Below are 16,620 nucleotides of genomic sequence, written 5' to 3'. Positions count from 1 at the left end.
AATATATACACACAAACACACACATATGTGTGTGTGTGTGTGTGTGTATATATATATATACACACATGTATACACACACATGTATATGTAAATATATGTATCTCCCCTACTGAGCTCTGCTCGCTGCTTTATGTTGAGGACAGAAATGGGTAGCAGAAGAACGGTCACAACTGCAGAGCCAGAGGACTCTCAAGGCATATGGCATGGGCAATGCCAAACAGCTGAACGTTTTCACGTACTTTCTACCACAGCTTCCTATTGCTGGTGTAACTGAGACTGACAACTACCATTTTAGCTCAAAATCCCTTTTGAAACTTTTTGAAATCCACTTATTTTTAAGAAGGTAGTGAATGGCAGAAGCTGCAATTAGTCTTCATGTAGGTGTTTGAAAGATCTGCACTGATTAGCAGCACACGTCACAGTGAGATTTCACTAGAACCATATTAATCTCCAAAATGAGCTGTGGGAAGGATTAAATGGATGCTTCAACCACACTTTAAGGGCCTTACAAAAAGAAAAAGACACATACTGTAGTCACTTGGCATTTGGCTTGAACTTTTTAAGTGTAAAGACTATGCATAACACTGCAGGTAAATTAGTCTGTTTTAAATGTTAAGAGCAAGATTCTGGTCCTTCCTCACAGCAGACAGAAATTCACGTCACTTGTCACAATAGGACACACCACAGGGATTAAAATCTCATCTCACAAGCGTTGAAGATGCGTGTGCAGAGAACTTGAAAAAATTAGCTCTCTTCTCAATGCCAGAGCATGATCTCTCACTGATTCTCAGCCCAGAGAAGCCCTATCTTTTTCATCTGTCCAGGTTTAAGAAGTTGAACAAAAGATTGAAGGACGAAAAGAACTTGTCTGACAAACTGTGTGGATGCACCTTCATACCCTTCCTGTATCACCCCTTGTTATCATCATCCTGATGTTCCCTCTTGGGTTGACATTCACAAACCCTGATTAAAGCACTTAATATCTGGTTTGCAATGGATAGAACACTTGAAATGGAGATAAAGGATTGTTAAGAAAATAGTGTCCAAGATCAAAATACTCAATGCCAGTACTTGAAGACAGTAGATAACTTACTGTAAAAGCCTTCTTTATTTCTTACTGCTTGATTCCAGAGTCATATTCAACAGAAAATATTACATGCATTGCCACCTGTAATCTCGAAGAGAAAGGTCTGCATATCTAACTCCACCCACGGAAAGACGATTGCACTGTTCCGGTCTATAATTAACAATTATAATCTGATTGTCTTCTTCCAAGTCGGTTATAACAACTATAGAAGCAGAGTTAAACAAATCAAGAGGCCCTGAAAAGTATTAATGGTCATTGAAAAAGTATGCTTTGTTCTTGTGAGAGAACTGAGAATTAGTCGGTTTTACATTCAAGATACTGCTATTGGCTTCTCACTCTAAAAGATACAAAGCATAAGTTACGCTGTTATCCTTCATCAGTACTCTGGACCCTTGTGCACGAATTTAATTGCTTCTCCTGTATTGAGGTAAATCAGTAACTTCACCTAACTGCACTGTCTGCCACACCACTTTGGCTGAAGAGACAGTTCAGCGGTCAAAGTGTACTTCCATTAGTCTGTCCGTGTAGATGCAGTCTGCATGTTTATGAAGGCAATTCTTTCCCAAAGCCAAACCAGGCAAAAAAAAAAAAAAAAAAAAAAAGCAGCACTCTGAAAGTCTTCTGCTGTTATGTGTAACCACCAGTAAACACAGTAGAGTTGTTTCAATATCAAAACCAGTTCTTACAGAAATTATTATTTCTTCTACAAAACTTTAAATGAAGTATTTGGGTTTCTTCGTCCCGACACTGTATATCTGTTCTGTGTGTAGGTGTGTGTATTCGTGTGGATACATGCACAAGACCGAATGCATCACTGCTTTCCATTGTTCCTTGTAAATAGAATGAGCTTTGAAGTAAAAAACTCAAAAGTCAAATTAAACCCCAAACCATTTAAGTTTGAATAACAGCTCAAAAGAATCCATATGGCATGTAAAATTATCTCCATGAGGCAGTAATATCATCGTTTATTATAAAAAAGACCTATTACTTTAAGTAATTGCATCAACACTCCCAGAACTACTTTCTCTCCCCCAGAACAATGCTATCTGCAAAAGACCTGGCTCTTTTCCACAGATCAATAACACAAGCAATTGCACGAGTTCACATTAGTAATGTTATTTTTGTTTGAGACACTTAAGACTTTCACCTTACATCCACAATACACCACCCCTCTGCTAAACACACTAACCTGTAGGTATATAACCCCCCAAATCCTCAGTACAATTGTTAGTTGCCTGCACTCTAGGCCACTTCCAATAGCTGCTACAGGACACGTCCAGAAGAACTGTGAGAACAGGGGGTCAGATTCCCACCTTTTCTTCAAAAATCCCAGAACCCGCCCAGGTTGTTTCCTCAAGAGTCGCCAGGCATGTACAGCATTTCAGAGCTGTATCTGCAACAAAGGAAGACAGGTAGAAATGCTCCGCTCAACACAAGGAAGCATAACATTGTCCGCTTCCTCTTATGTAGTAACCAAAAATGCCAGAAATCCTTTTGGAAGCCAACGTGTTTGCAAACCTTTCTGGAAGTTTCCATTACTCGCTCTATTTATCCTCCATCAGGCAATGTGACAGATCACATCACCTGTCAAGCTCCAAAGAGAAAATGCAGAGAACAGATGACGAGTGTGCACTGTTGCTTCAGAGATGCTGTGCCTCATTCATACCGACTGTGCTAACACAGGCAAGAAACAACCATGACGCTTTTCTGTAAAGGCCCATTTCTCAATTAGCAAGCTCTGACCTGAAGGCTTAGGAAGGCAGCTGCTCTGAAAAGTTGAAAAGTTTTGAGCTTTGCCAAAATGGAGACGACAAATTTGCATTTGGCTTGGCCTGGTCTTTTAGGAGTAAATTAACAAACCGCCATAGTTGCCAGTCCTAAGAATTAACTATCGCATTGGACAGCCAAGATACCCAACTGTTATCCATCTTTGCTAGAAGACTATCATCTTCTGGCCGCACCACTTAATTTCATACTGGCATTAATAGATAAATGCCATCTCAGCTTTGTAAACCTGCCAAGGTAGAGCAGGCTGCAACAGCCGAATGCTACCTCCAGTGTATCAGTATGCTAACTGAAAATGGTTGCTTTTTGCAGGAAACTAGCTAACAGAAAAGGACGTGTTCCAGTCAGGGAATATCTAACAGATACTGCCCTAATTTACTTACTTTTAAGATCTACGTCAACAGCCACTCTGCTTATAGAGGGCTTCCAGAAAAGCTAAACTCAGCTTAAATACAACCTGAAGCTGTACCAGCTACTGAAATGGCTCAGAAAGTCAGCATCGTAAGATGCATTGAAAATAAAACCCTTTAACCTTTCCTGATTAAGACAAAAAAAGGCTAACTTTTGCTTATCCGTTTAAGATAGGACTTGGGAAAAACTTCCCAAAGTTCCTTCACTTTGTAATGCTTCCCTCCAAATGGTCAGTGATTTACACAGGCAAAAGAAAACTGAATGCCACCACAGAAATGAAGGGACCTACACCCATGCAGGGACAGACTATGAATGCTATGATTTTAGACCCCTTTCTTCCCCTCTGTCACATCCATTGTTACTTAAAAGAATATTTTTTGTACACTGAACATACTAATGTTATATTATGCCAGGAGGCCAAGGGATCCTGCCAACTGTGCATCCCGTACCAGAGACAGACTTTTGATGAAATTTGGAGGTCGGTGCATGTGCATGGATCTGTGATGCAGGCCATGAATCGGTGAAGGATTTAGCATGTACTTAATTAAGCATGTGAGAGCTTTTTACCCTTCGATAAATATGCATGAACATTTGTGACATAAGTCATGTCCAGAAGCAGGAAAATCTAGCTAGCCTGAGCTGCAGAATGGAAAGCACTATGCGTGTATTATTGTCTTATCTAGCACAGCTTTAGCCAGGGCTATATATGCACATATGCATACATTTAGCTGCCATCAGATCAGCCTTTCAGCTGAACGTGCAAAGTGCAACGAAAGTCCACTGCTTTGTGCAAAGGTTTTAAGTAATAAAATAAAATAATAATGACTTAAAGCCCCTAGTTTTTAAAAAATTGTTATAAGATAACAATGCAGTTTTAAGAACCTTGACCAATCCAGCGTGACCTGGAGATAGCCCTTTCCCACTCCCTGCCAGAAAACCCTTGTGCAGTAGACGCCCACTGGTACCAGCTGGACATGGCGGCCTTGAACTTTGGCAGCTCCAGAGGGGCCAGCAACACAGTAGGTTTCCTCCTTTTCAGGTCAAGCATGGGGGGATTGAGGAGAGCCATCTGGCTCCCACTGTCTATTGCTATATTCTCACAGTAACACATGGCCCTAACTTTTGCGCTCTCTGTACTTCAAAATAAGGTTTGCTAGTTCGATATCAAAGCAGTACTTCAAATAAAATAGTTAGAGTAAAAGAGCAAAACCCATCTTGGGGTGTTATCTAGGCTGAATAAGACTTTCCAGGGTAGAAACAAACACACAGCTACCACCTAGCTGCAGCTTATGTTACAAAAGGAAACCAGATCTCAGATGACAAGCTAATAACCAGAAGAAGTCATGAAATAAGTGCTACCAGGTTCAGTACTGAGAGAGGTTACCCAGGTTCTACACGCACCTCTAAAGCGGGCAGCATTAACAGCCATCGAAACTCAGGTACCAACCACCAGCTCTGCTGACAGGCATTTCTCCATCAGTCTGGTTAGTATTGACCGACAGGAAGAGGCCAGTCCTCTGAGTCAGTCCCACATTTCCTTCCTCCTCCACGTTTGCACTTACTATAAAACAACACATGCCACAGAGTCCCACTTAGTCCACTGCCACCGTTTTGATACGTGGCTTTGTTCAAAGACCTAACATTTTCCTGATACGTCAAAACAATCTCCTAGTAACTCTTCGAAAAGCCCAAGTTTTAAGCTGTTTCAGTAAAAAAAAAAAAAAAAAAAAAAAACTTTTCCCTCAGAGAAAGCTTCCAAAGATCTCTTTCAAATTTTTTTTTTTCAGGACTCACATAATATTTGAATCTCACCTACTTCACTTTTATCACTATGTTAGCCAATTCATTAACATTGGATTTCAAATAGGTGAATTACAGCAAAGCCTCAGCAGAAAAGGTCCAGGAAAAATGAAGGAAGGCTTTTTTACACTTAATATAGTACAGTCTGTCTATTTGATCATGAAATTCTTCTTCCAAAAAGAAATTAAAAAAGATAATAAAAAAGTAAACAAGTATCTTGCAAAACACAGCTGTCTTACAAAGTTTTACTTCAGTCAATTAATTTCAATAGAATGAAGACATTTAATCTTTGTATGAAACTCTATCACTTATATGGATTTGTTTTGAAATAAAATATTTCAATAGGTTGAGACGGTCTACTTCGATTGAACTTAACAAAACACAGCGCTTCAACTTTTCACTTCACGCTGGGTTTTGTGGCTTTCTGTGAGAATGCCAAAATGGACATAGTCCCACAAAAAACATTTGTTTTGGTCAAATGGCTTTAAGAAAAGATTATTATTATTTTAAGTTTAAGAAGAATTTCATGGCATTTTTATAGCCTTTAGTAAAGCAATCCAAGTCACATTTTCAAGCGTTAATGAGACACCTGCTCAAAGTTGTTTCAGTTCCAATTTAAGATTTCAGCTCCGATTCTCAAGTCATACTGAAAACGAGATGTAAGCTTCTAAGTTCTTTACAAGCTCTCTTCATTCAAACAAATAGCCTGGTATAAGCAACATAAATGATTTAAGTTCTCATGAGTCATCAAAAAATTGCAATTTCCTTACTGGATTCTATTGGTATCTGGGATTAAAATTATAGTTTACTATGGAGATTTTAACTATAATTATCGCAAAATTTTCAACAGCTCTTAAAAAACAGCAGTTCAGCTAGAAATGTGTTGAATGTTCACAGTTCACATAAGAGGCATCCCGGTTCTCTAACCTAGAGTTGATTGATGGCATGAGTAAAGCCAGTTTCCCTTGCCAGTAGAAGCTGGGTTTTTTTCTCTTTTGTTATATGGGAGAAGTACACCCTGCAGTCAGGTCAGCGTTTCCTGAACAGTGCCAAAGAGCACATCTCCTGAAATAACAACTTCAATTTGCAATCAGAAGCAAAGCATGGCATTTCACACAGACTTAAGAAATAACACACACACAGCATGAACTTGCAGTATAACATTTTTAGCATTCTACCATAAAGGTACCTAGCTTAGGTTGACTTAATAATTCAGTTTCAAAGTTGAGGCAAATTCAACTTTTTTAGGTTAGCTATTCTTTTTAAAGCAAACAGTTTCCTGAAACAAGAGCACAGACGAAGCTTTTCAAAAAGCAGGAATAGAAAAAAAAAGCATAATCCTCATAACCTACCAGAATTTTTGAAGAAAAGGAATTTCCTTACGAGATGAAGCTTCATGCTACTGAGTCTTTGTTTCTGTTCATATGGAAACCTGCCTGCAAATGATAGCATTATTTTTTATTTTAACAAAGATTGGCTAGAATACGTGCTGGCACAGCTACGCAAGCTAATGAAGTAAAAAGGGGGAATTGCTGCCATGCCATCACAGATTCCTCCTTTCTCCTCCTTTTAATACAGTTCTCTGTAGAATATAATATCATACCATTTTCAACGAGAACTCATGGGAGTTTAACTCAGAGAAAGATACTCCCACCCCCCAAGCCAATGTCCTCTCGTCTGCCTGTTTTCTAACCTACGAAAAAGGAAATCTGGCCGTTATCTGTAGTCTCTTAGACATGTATCTTGTGTCCCATTCACTTCTGTGGAGGGCTTACCATAATCATGCAAAACATTCTGGGTTACAGGACTAAAGGTTTGAAGTCCTTATACTGATAACTGATTATTCCTATTAATTTCATTGTTAATAATCACTAACACTCAGCTGAGGAGTAAATACGAACCAAGTCTCTACAATCTCACACTTCAGAGATAGAAATCCTGTCACACTAATGAAATATTTGAAGGATTCTAGAGAAACTGGGTGAGACCTATATTTCTTTTACTGTTACACCTCCACCAGCTTCTTTTTTGAAAATTGTTCTATTAGCACAGAATTAATTCAGCAAGGGCTATTGAGAAGACGTGGCAGGAAGCAAAACAGCAATGAAAGATGTCTAACAACAAATACGCCAATGTTTCCTAACAGAATAGTGGTTCTGCTATTGATGGGAAAGTGTCTCCTTTGCCTAGCTGCAGTCAATTTAACAGGCTGAGTTTTCCAGGATCAGGTTCTTAAGAATAAAAAGGCAAGAGCATGTTAACACTTGCTTTCCTAGAAGAGGAAGGTAAGTAAGTAAACAGCAACCAGCAACTGCTGGGGGAGGATGTTAGCTGGAAAACGCTAGTTGAAAGATTCTATAGGAAAGAGTGGAATCAGAGCACACAGTGTCAGTACTTGGGACATGGAGCAAGTTAAAAGAGTAACTTAACACCTGGTTTAAACAAAACTCACATAGGGTGATTTCTAAGCTCTAGGGAAGAGCATGCACAGATGACTGCGGCTGTTTAACTCTTTCCTCTGCTACGTACTCTTGAATAACCAAATCAAGTTGAATTTGCATTGAAAGCCTGATAAAAATCTGCCATCAGTAAAGCTAGAGAAGCTGAGGGAAATCCCTGTGTATTCCAAGTAAAATATAGGTAAGAGCAGCCATTTGACAGAATGGATCAGATCAGCCCCTCATTTAACAGTCTCTGTTGTGTCCTTCAGAGGATACTAGGTGCTCCAGAAAATGGAAAAAAATATTTTATATCAGAGAAATGTTTGTATTCTTTGTCACCTGGACAGTCAGCCTATTCCCTAAAGTGTAAGTTCATATTTTAAAACAGATGTACAGAAGAAACATCCTATCCTAATTAGGATAATCCAGTGCACCCAAAATGCACTCAGCTCTGAGCGTTTCTGGAATTTGAAGTAAGGTAAGTTCTCCTCAGAGCTAGGATCTAGGCATACAAGAGGGTCCTTATAGATTGGACAGTTGCTAGGACAACTCAGAGCACGAGCAATAACATTTCATACTGCAGCCAATAAACTTAGCATTTTCAGAAATATAGGCCATTTACATTGAAGTAAAAATAACAGAATGATAAAAACCCTGAAGAAAAGGGAAAGGATATAGCTGAAGAAAAATAGATGTTCTTGACCTCCCTTTTGGTTTTCTACACCTGTTTCTGCTTTATCCGAGATCTTCTACCTCAGTCAAAACACGTAACTGATTCTAAATGTACGAAATGCATAAAACAGGCACCAATCTGAGTTAACAGGCTGCTTGCTAGCTGAAGAGTCAGGCATATATCCATTATTACAGGTCTAAAAATAGCAATTCTTTGAGGAGTTGTTAGAACAGCAAAATGTGGCATATGGATATAAAAGCAATTTGTGGATGAAAGAAAAAGATGGTGAGACTCTATTGTGAACAGACAGTTAAATAAAACCATCTTGTCTGAAGTTCAATTAGCAAATATTGCCATCATTATGAATGATGTCAGAGCTGATTGCTCCACGTGGGGTCTTACTGCCTTCTCTCACAATGGCCGGTTCCCAGGCAGCGTGGTCTGCTCCAGGTGAAAGCTACGTAGATTCCTAGCACTCTTTGGGCACTTCTCCCAATTTCTACCCGTTTTGTATCTCTACACAGTAAACGTTTCCAAAACAATGATGTTTCTTATTGTTCAGCACTTGGCACTGTGGAAGTCAGGTCCAGCTGGGCCCTCAGTGCACCTACCGCACCATCAAAGGCATCAAATATCAGAAATCAGTCCATAATTTCTTCATTCTCTGTAACAGACACACAGGCCCTTTCCAAGGTCCTAGCAGAGAAGGCCTGAATGGTCTACTGTAACTACACACTGGCACTGGCAATCAGGCCTGAGACTTAGTTCTTCATTAAGGGATTCAGCTGTAACTCCAGCCTAAAGGGAAAAGAGTAACAAAATGAAAGTGCATTGAGCTTAGGAAAATGGAAAGTGCAGCTTAGGACTCCTCTTGAACCTCGTCAAATGTTTAGCCTTCAGCATTAGGAGCCTAAAACTAAATACTGTGCACATACTGTAGCTGCATAGCAAAATTCCTCAGCTCTTAGCAGGTCCTGGAATTTCACATGGACCTGTTGCACAGGGCCAGAAGGAAAGAATTTGAGGAGCAGATGCAAGGCAAATACCTTGGTCAGGATCTCACTGCATCATTTTACACTTCCTGTTAGCAAGAAGTGCACACCCTCAGCATCAATATTTGAGGTGTGCACCTTTTCCTGGGTGTAGGCTCTACCCACTCTCATTAATTTCCAGGGGAGTTGCCCCTAGAAATTCACTCCCTCTAAATACAGTCAGTCTCCTCTTTAAGTGGGAAGCTCTGGTCTGAAGAATACAGCTACAGATAAGAATCCAGGCTGCAATTATAGGATGAGTCCTTCTATATCCTTCAGCATGGGAAAATAGGACTCCTAAGTCTAACTCTGAGAAAAAGGGCAGCTCAGAAGCAGCTTCCTGAGCTGCTGAATTGCACATGAAGGTCCTTTATACCTAGGCAAAAGGAGGCAAAAAGCAAGATCTCTCTGTAATGGATAGAAAAACTTGCTTTTAGGCAGCCTCCTTTTTCAGAGTAATTCAAGCTAAGGGCCATTCCTCGAGAACACACTCCACTAGAGATTCATGCACTCCAGTGATTCTTAGAGGCACACTTTATGGCCTGCAAAGACATCAACAAAGCTCTACCACTCATACTCACAAGTACTGATAAAACACAGTGCTATCTTAGCCCAAATCCACACTTTGGAACAATGCCACTGCATGCAGACTATATTCATTACAGAGGTCAGCTCTCAGTCTTCATCCATTTACGTCTGCAAGGCTGTCAACATTCAAAAAATCACCAGAAAATGCTTCCACTACACCCTCAGGAGATAGAACAGCTTGTTTAGTTTAAGGACTTTCTACGCCAGAAGTGCATCATTTTAAAGATCTCAGCTTCCCCATTTTCAGCACTTATAAACATCTGCTTCAATCTCAGCCAGAAAACAATATATCCATAACTGGGAAAACTGGACCAGAACCTTTTTAAAGGACAGACCACTCTGTGACAGGGCAGGCCCTTTTTCACCCACGTAGGAACAATGTAACTAAATCATGATAAAATGCTTCTCACACAACTAAAATACTGAACAGTCAGGCTATTTTACACAAAGGATTTGCTAAAAGGAGAAGATACATTGTGAAAGCAGAGATAGAAGTTACATTTAATTTAAGAGAGCCCTGAAAAGATGCAACAACAAAAGACATCCCCCAAAAAGGATATCGCTTTGATGGACACTGGAAAACATCCTTTGGAAAAGGGAATTGCTCCATGGAATTCTAAGGTAATGAAGATACTGTATGATAGCAGAAACATCTGTAACAGATAACACTAGTTCTACTGTAGCACAAAACTATCAAGGCACACTTACCTGTGCAATAGTTAAAACATGCTGGACAAATCACTTATGTTCCCTAGTCAAAGAAACATGAGCAACATTAATTAAATAACATGAACTAAAATACTGCAGCTTATTAACACTTATTTAGTGAGGAAGTAATGTGGATGAAGAAGATGGTAGTGAACTTCAGTAAGCCCTGACAAATCAGATCAGAAAGAATTTACAGATTACAGTTGCTTACCGAAAACACAAGAAGCCAGTTGTAATGACTGAGAGCAACTCTTTCACACTTATCTTCATACTTACGTTTCAAAGGCTCAGCAGGTATAACATAAATATCATTTTCAGAGCATTACAGCTAGATACATTCATTTCCTGCAAACATGCACTTCCCTAATAACTTTTCCCAAATTTATTATGGAATACCATCAATCTGATCAGGTAAACTTTAGTTATTTACCCAGGCACTAGGCCATTTAGGATTTGTCTTATTTCCCAAATCCACTGGGGTGGGGGAAGGATCACAGACAGCATCTGTCTATGAGCTACACAGAAAAATTATAGTATTACTGAATGTCATAATGATTCATTGTGGAGGTTTTGGTTTCATTTTAAAGAAAAAGGAAGTTATTAAGGTTCTTTCTAAGATTCAAAACAGTGTAACTGCTGAATCTCAATCTGTCTTTTTGGCACTGATTCATTGTGAAGCATTGTATCAGTCCATAATATCAGTAACTGGTAGTAATTGCTATTAATGAACATTGTCAGCAGACCATCTGACAAGATGCCAAAGCCAGGAGCCATTATTTAGGACAGTCCATATGCTAGCTTCATTGAAAATTATCATAATCTGTTCTTTTTCCCACTTAATTCACCCTCCAATTTTAAAATGTCACATCCCTACAATTAGCTCAATGCATACACTTTAACAGCAAATTTGAAAGCAGTTCCAAATGCTTTGCCTTTACATTACAGGCACAGTTCACCAAAGAACAGAAACAAAACTTCATTACTAAGCATATGCCACTTAAACTCAGAGATCAAATTACAAGTTTTGTGTATGCAAGAGAAGTATTGCCTGTCAAGATGACATTTATATTCAAAATAAATAAGCAGCACAGCCTAGATATTCTAATACAAACAGCTATTTATAGGCTCTTCAAATACCCGTAAACGCACATACAAGCCACTGACTTGTGAACACACAGACCACGTCCTCAAACCCCACACCTTCATTCTAGGAACTGGAAAGGACTGGATTACCTTGTAGCTTGTGTTGTCTGTCCCCAAGCACTCCCTGAATATGGCAACTAGCATTGGTATACCTGATACGGGGACAAACAACTGTCTTGTCTTTGTTGAAGGGCTGTAAAAGCACATAAAAAAGGAAGGAGGAGAAAACAAGTAAAGACAAAAGATGAGGGCTTCTATGAGAACCACTTCCAATCATGATGTCCCAAACTTGCTAAAATAACCCTGCAACGTGAAGAAGTTGGCTGGGAGTAGGTTTCCAGCTACAAAGAGCCACAAAACTCTTTGACATACATAGCTTGAAGAGGTTTTGCTGAATGGAAGTAGCTGTAGTGACTGCTTAGATACTGAAATATGTTTGAATTAAAAAGAAGAAAAAAGAGCATTCAAGACCTACATATCTGCAGAGAACATCAAGAGAGCCTTAGAAAGCACACAGAAAGCCTAGACCATGAGGGAGGAGGAGCAGGGAGGAGGAGCAGGAAGAGCAGGGAGGAGATTCTGAAGAATGGAGTGATATCCACAGCAGATTGGCAAGGAAGGGGAGTAAAAAAAAAAAAAAAAGGTAGGTAAAACAAAAAAATAAAACCAAGCATCAAAAAAGATATGTCCCTACGTATCTTTGCTTACAAAGCTTAGCCTTTCTTTCTGAACTTACATATGTGTTACTATCCTGCCTCCTTTCCCCACACACACGTCTGGCCATTCTGCCTCCCACCCCAGATACATATTTCTGTGCTTGGAAACTTTTCCCTATCTGTCAGGTGATGCAGTTGAATCAAAGATATCACTGTCCATTTCTCAACAGCATTTCACCCCTTATACTTTCTCCATTGCAACAGTCAGCTAGATCTGAGCAGCTACAGAGCCTGAAAGGTAAGACCAAAATACGGCCTAGATAGCCCATAAGGTATCTGGAAGAATCATTTTTAATTTTTTTGAAGAGCCCTCTGACTTGGGTTTGCACTTGCTCTATGGCCAAAAGCCAACCCCAACCCAACACTCCAGATCCCTAACTGAGCTCCTGGGGTTTCTACTGGGATAAGAACTAACCCTAAAAAACTTAAACCCAGACCTCTCTACCATATACTGGTGTTTCTTGTAAGTTATGTCAGGCTCATTCTGTTTCTCTCCACAGTGTGGGAGTCCAGGTCCCTGCGTGGCTTTGCCAAGCACCCCTAATGGGGTGCTTCATGGGAACCAATGATTATTTTCCATCTTTAAGGAGCTTTTCAGCCTATTCTTGTGCAAATTAACATGGTAACGTATGACAATATATGTTGCATCTGAATATAATATTAATGAAGAAAAAGCAGATCTCTTCCCCATTTACCACACCATCTAAGATCAAACATCAGTCTGCATGTCTTGGATTACTCATCGTTAATGCAATTAACATCACAGTACAGTTACACAAACTGTTAATCTAACATCAAGACAGAGGAAAAAAATAGGGGATGTCAAATGGGCTGTAGAGAGAGACATGAAGTACAACGTATCAAGACTGCACATGCTGACGTGCTGCAGGAAAGATGAAATTATTGGGGTGAGTACCTCATATTTTAGGCCAGCACAAGAAGAGGAATGCCACGGAGGCTGTCAACTCCGTGAAAATCTGGACTGACACAGATGTTCAGGGTGAGCGCCTGCTTCCTGGAGATACTTATGAGAACACAGACTAGAGCACCGGAAAGGCAGAACTCCCTACCTCTGACATCTCTCCGTCCTGCCTCAGCAAGGGGTCAAACCCTATTCACTGGGACCTGCAAAAAGAATGGATTTCAGTACAAGTTGACATTTTTGAGCATTAATAGTAATATTCAAGAAATGACAAGGAGAACAGAAAGTGCAGCAGTGACAATGGTGTTTACAGGAATATCTCGGCATGAGAACAGTGTTTTTTCAAGTTATTTTTATTTTGGAACCATACTGAGCGTTCAGTGGTGACAAAGACCCCATTAGGAACATCATATAAGTCCACTGCTGTAGGTTATATATGAATTTATGTTTCAGTCACCTTCCACAGACTGCCTCTATAGCAGTCCATGTGCTCCAGAAGCCCACAGACCACAGGCTGAAAACCACTCCTCTAGGAGAAGCCAAATGCAAGGAAAAACTGATCATGAGAGAAGAAGGAGCCCTTTATTTTCCCACACCTTTATATCCAGTGCAAAAATGGGAGAATTCAGGATGTACAAGCCTCTGTGTATGTGGAATTAGTCTTGATTCTCTGAGACTGTGATTCTAAATATTTCACAGAGCTGAAGGGATCAAGATCTTTAACCACACTGCAATCTAAACCCTGCCGCCACAGATAAACCCTCAACAAGCTGAAAGAGCCAACTTAGCAGCTAGGATGCTAAAGAGTCAATGTGTCTACTGAAAGGGTCAAAGAAAGAAGTTTTGCATGACGGAAAAAGAGGAAAATTCTAATTCATAAATTACACTGGTCTGGAGTGTTACAGATAAAAAGTGGAATTCAAGACTATGACCTTACGGGTGACTGAAATCAGCTGACTGATGACAGCTTGGTTCATCGGGAGCTCTCCAAAGATACTAACTTGTTCTCTAGGATCTGTCCATAGAGCCATAGAACACCAATCTCTCCTTACAGTGGTGAGGAAATCCTGACTATGCAAACTGAAACCAAGCTGATACAGTGATATCTGCTGAACCTGCAGGGCACAAAACAGTGTTGTGAAGGGAGATTTGGCCCATTCATCTCATTTCACTAAGCTCTAGCTCAGACGGCTGCAGGTGACTATTTACATCAGCAACAACACCAAATGTGCCGGGGGTGTAGGAATAAAAGATTATCTTCTCAAAGGAAAATCACAGAACAGCTGAATAGGAGCGTGGGAAAGGGATATGGCAACATAGTACTACCCCAAGTCTTGTCATTCCAGACTTTTTTTTTTTTAATACGTATTTATGAAGGGTCCCTTCAGCAGCACATCATGGAGTCATAGGCCTTTTACTCCTCTATGAATTCTGACAAACATTCTCTACTGAAAAGTTACCACGTCCTAGCTTCTTTCTGATCTGAAAACCAATAGTGCAACTTTGAAATTCCTCCCGTCTGTCTTGAAACACACTGAATGGCCAAAGTGAAAGGTTCATTTTAATCTGGATCAAATAACAAAATCAAAATTAAGAAAAAGGACAGAGTGTGCTGAGGAAAATAGTTAAATATTTAGCCAGCAAAAAGGTATAACTTAAAGGAAACTGTCCCATGCAACAGAAGGAGGGGGGGGGAAACAGATAAATTGCTTTTCTCACTTCAGATCAAAAACATTCAATGTTTTGTTGATTCAGTCTGAAGAGATCTGAAATGCTTGCCTTGAGCTACTACTGACTATGCTAATTGGTTCAGGCAGAGACCTAAAATTAAGTAGAAAGTACATACCCTAAGCTTAGGAGCAAAGGTTACACTACAGTCTCTCTCACTTGGAAATAAACCCCTCTTGAAACAAGCCTTACGTCTGTGAGTAAATACAAAAGGACATCATAAGAAACAGAAAAAGCTCGCTCACTGCGTTGGAGTGACTGAAGTGCAGCGTCTCAGAGCCTTTCCAAAACACTACTGATCTTTCTGGGTTACCATGTGCAGGTTCCCACCTCTTTCCAGGGCAAAAAGGTCTGTAAACTGGTCTGGAAGACAGCTTCGATCAATTGGTAGATGAGAGGTAAATATGTGATTATGTTACAGGACTGAATACCAGTGTACGCAAACAAATTCTCCTTCCCGTTACAAGCCTGAGGCAGTATCTAATGACGACCTTGTGCAAGTCATTCTCCCTCTCAGTGCCTTGATATTTCCAACTGTAGCAGAGACAATAATGATAGCATCCACTGTTGTTATGCTTTCAGACAGGATGCTGAAAGAAATCAGAAGTGGGATATGTATACAGGATGAAATCATTCTCTGCAGGTTCTTCTCTTCACTATCATGGAAACCCAGTCAAGTAACTTAAACTAGACACTGAACTTAAAGCCAACTGAAATCTGACAATACAAATTCAACCCTAGCTGTGTAAGAATTAGCATTATTATTTATGTGAGGAATATTACTTCTCCAAAATCAGTGTCAAATATTAGAACCCTGCAGAGGGATTTTTCCCCTCCCCACCAAGTACTTTATCACAGATATGATGACAAATCACAGAAAGCCTACTTCAGATATGAATGAGAAAAAAAGGCACCAAGACTGGCTTTGCCCATGACAGCTGTAGTGAGAGAACAAGAAAGTAGAGAGGCCTAAACTGGCATGAAAGCTTTTAATATGCCACTGAAAGTCAGATTCAAATGGCAGTTAGATTTCTTTATTAGTCAGATTATTATATCACAAAAACCTTAATGATGGTACATACATGGTACATGAGAGGAACTGTGGCCACAGCCTGCCTCTAGTTTCTCAGAATTCATGACATTTTTTTGGAAAGAAAAATAAAGGTGAAAACAAAACTGTTACAAGAAGTAGGAAAGTCTTACTGAGGAGGAAAGTTTTGCAGGGGCCCTCCTCGCTGGCTTGATGCTCAGCTGACAGAGGACAATTCCACCAGCATAAAATCAGTTCCCACCAGCGGAGAATCTGGACCAAAGATTCAACAGAAAAATACAGTTGTCACCTCAAGCTTATGTTTACCTAAATAATAGTGCCCAGCAGAAAGAAAGGAGCACAGCACAGTGACTTAACATACCAGGACTTTGTGACCTGTCCCACCCCGACCTTCTCTCTTCCTATAGTCACCCTGAAAAAGAGCTTGCACTTCCCTTGGACACCCCTTGAGAGCAAGGGACTTCTATCTTGCCAAGCCTGCAAGAGGACCCAGTTAGCTCTTCCCAACAGATGGAAATTCTCCTGGACCTCAGGTT

At 40.0% G+C, this 16,620-nt stretch overlaps 1 protein-coding gene across 4 annotated transcripts in view; it reads right to left on the bottom strand.

Annotated features, from left to right (window-relative positions):
- The window catches only part of CSGALNACT1 (chondroitin sulfate N-acetylgalactosaminyltransferase 1), a 77,199-nt gene that overhangs the window by 46,120 nt on the left and 14,459 nt on the right, over positions 1-16,620 (bottom strand). The window contains exons 5-8 of one of the 4 annotated variants that reach the window (XM_068941165.1): positions 16,237-16,336; positions 13,454-13,508; positions 10,525-10,567; positions 6,436-6,519 (exon numbers count right to left, since the gene is read on the bottom strand). The exons of the other annotated variants lie outside the window; for them this stretch is intronic. The gene's annotated coding sequence lies outside the window, so the exon portion shown is untranslated. The remainder of the gene's footprint in view (positions 1-6,435; positions 6,520-10,524; positions 10,568-13,453; positions 13,509-16,236; positions 16,337-16,620) is intronic. 4 annotated transcript variants of the gene reach the window in all.

The sequence above is a fragment of the Struthio camelus genome, chromosome 4 (assembly GCF_040807025.1).
Source record: "Struthio camelus isolate bStrCam1 chromosome 4, bStrCam1.hap1, whole genome shotgun sequence".
Lineage (NCBI taxonomy): Eukaryota > Metazoa > Chordata > Aves > Struthioniformes > Struthionidae > Struthio > Struthio camelus.
Note: the sequence above shows the minus strand (reverse complement) of the source record. Positions and strands in the feature narration are given on the sequence as shown.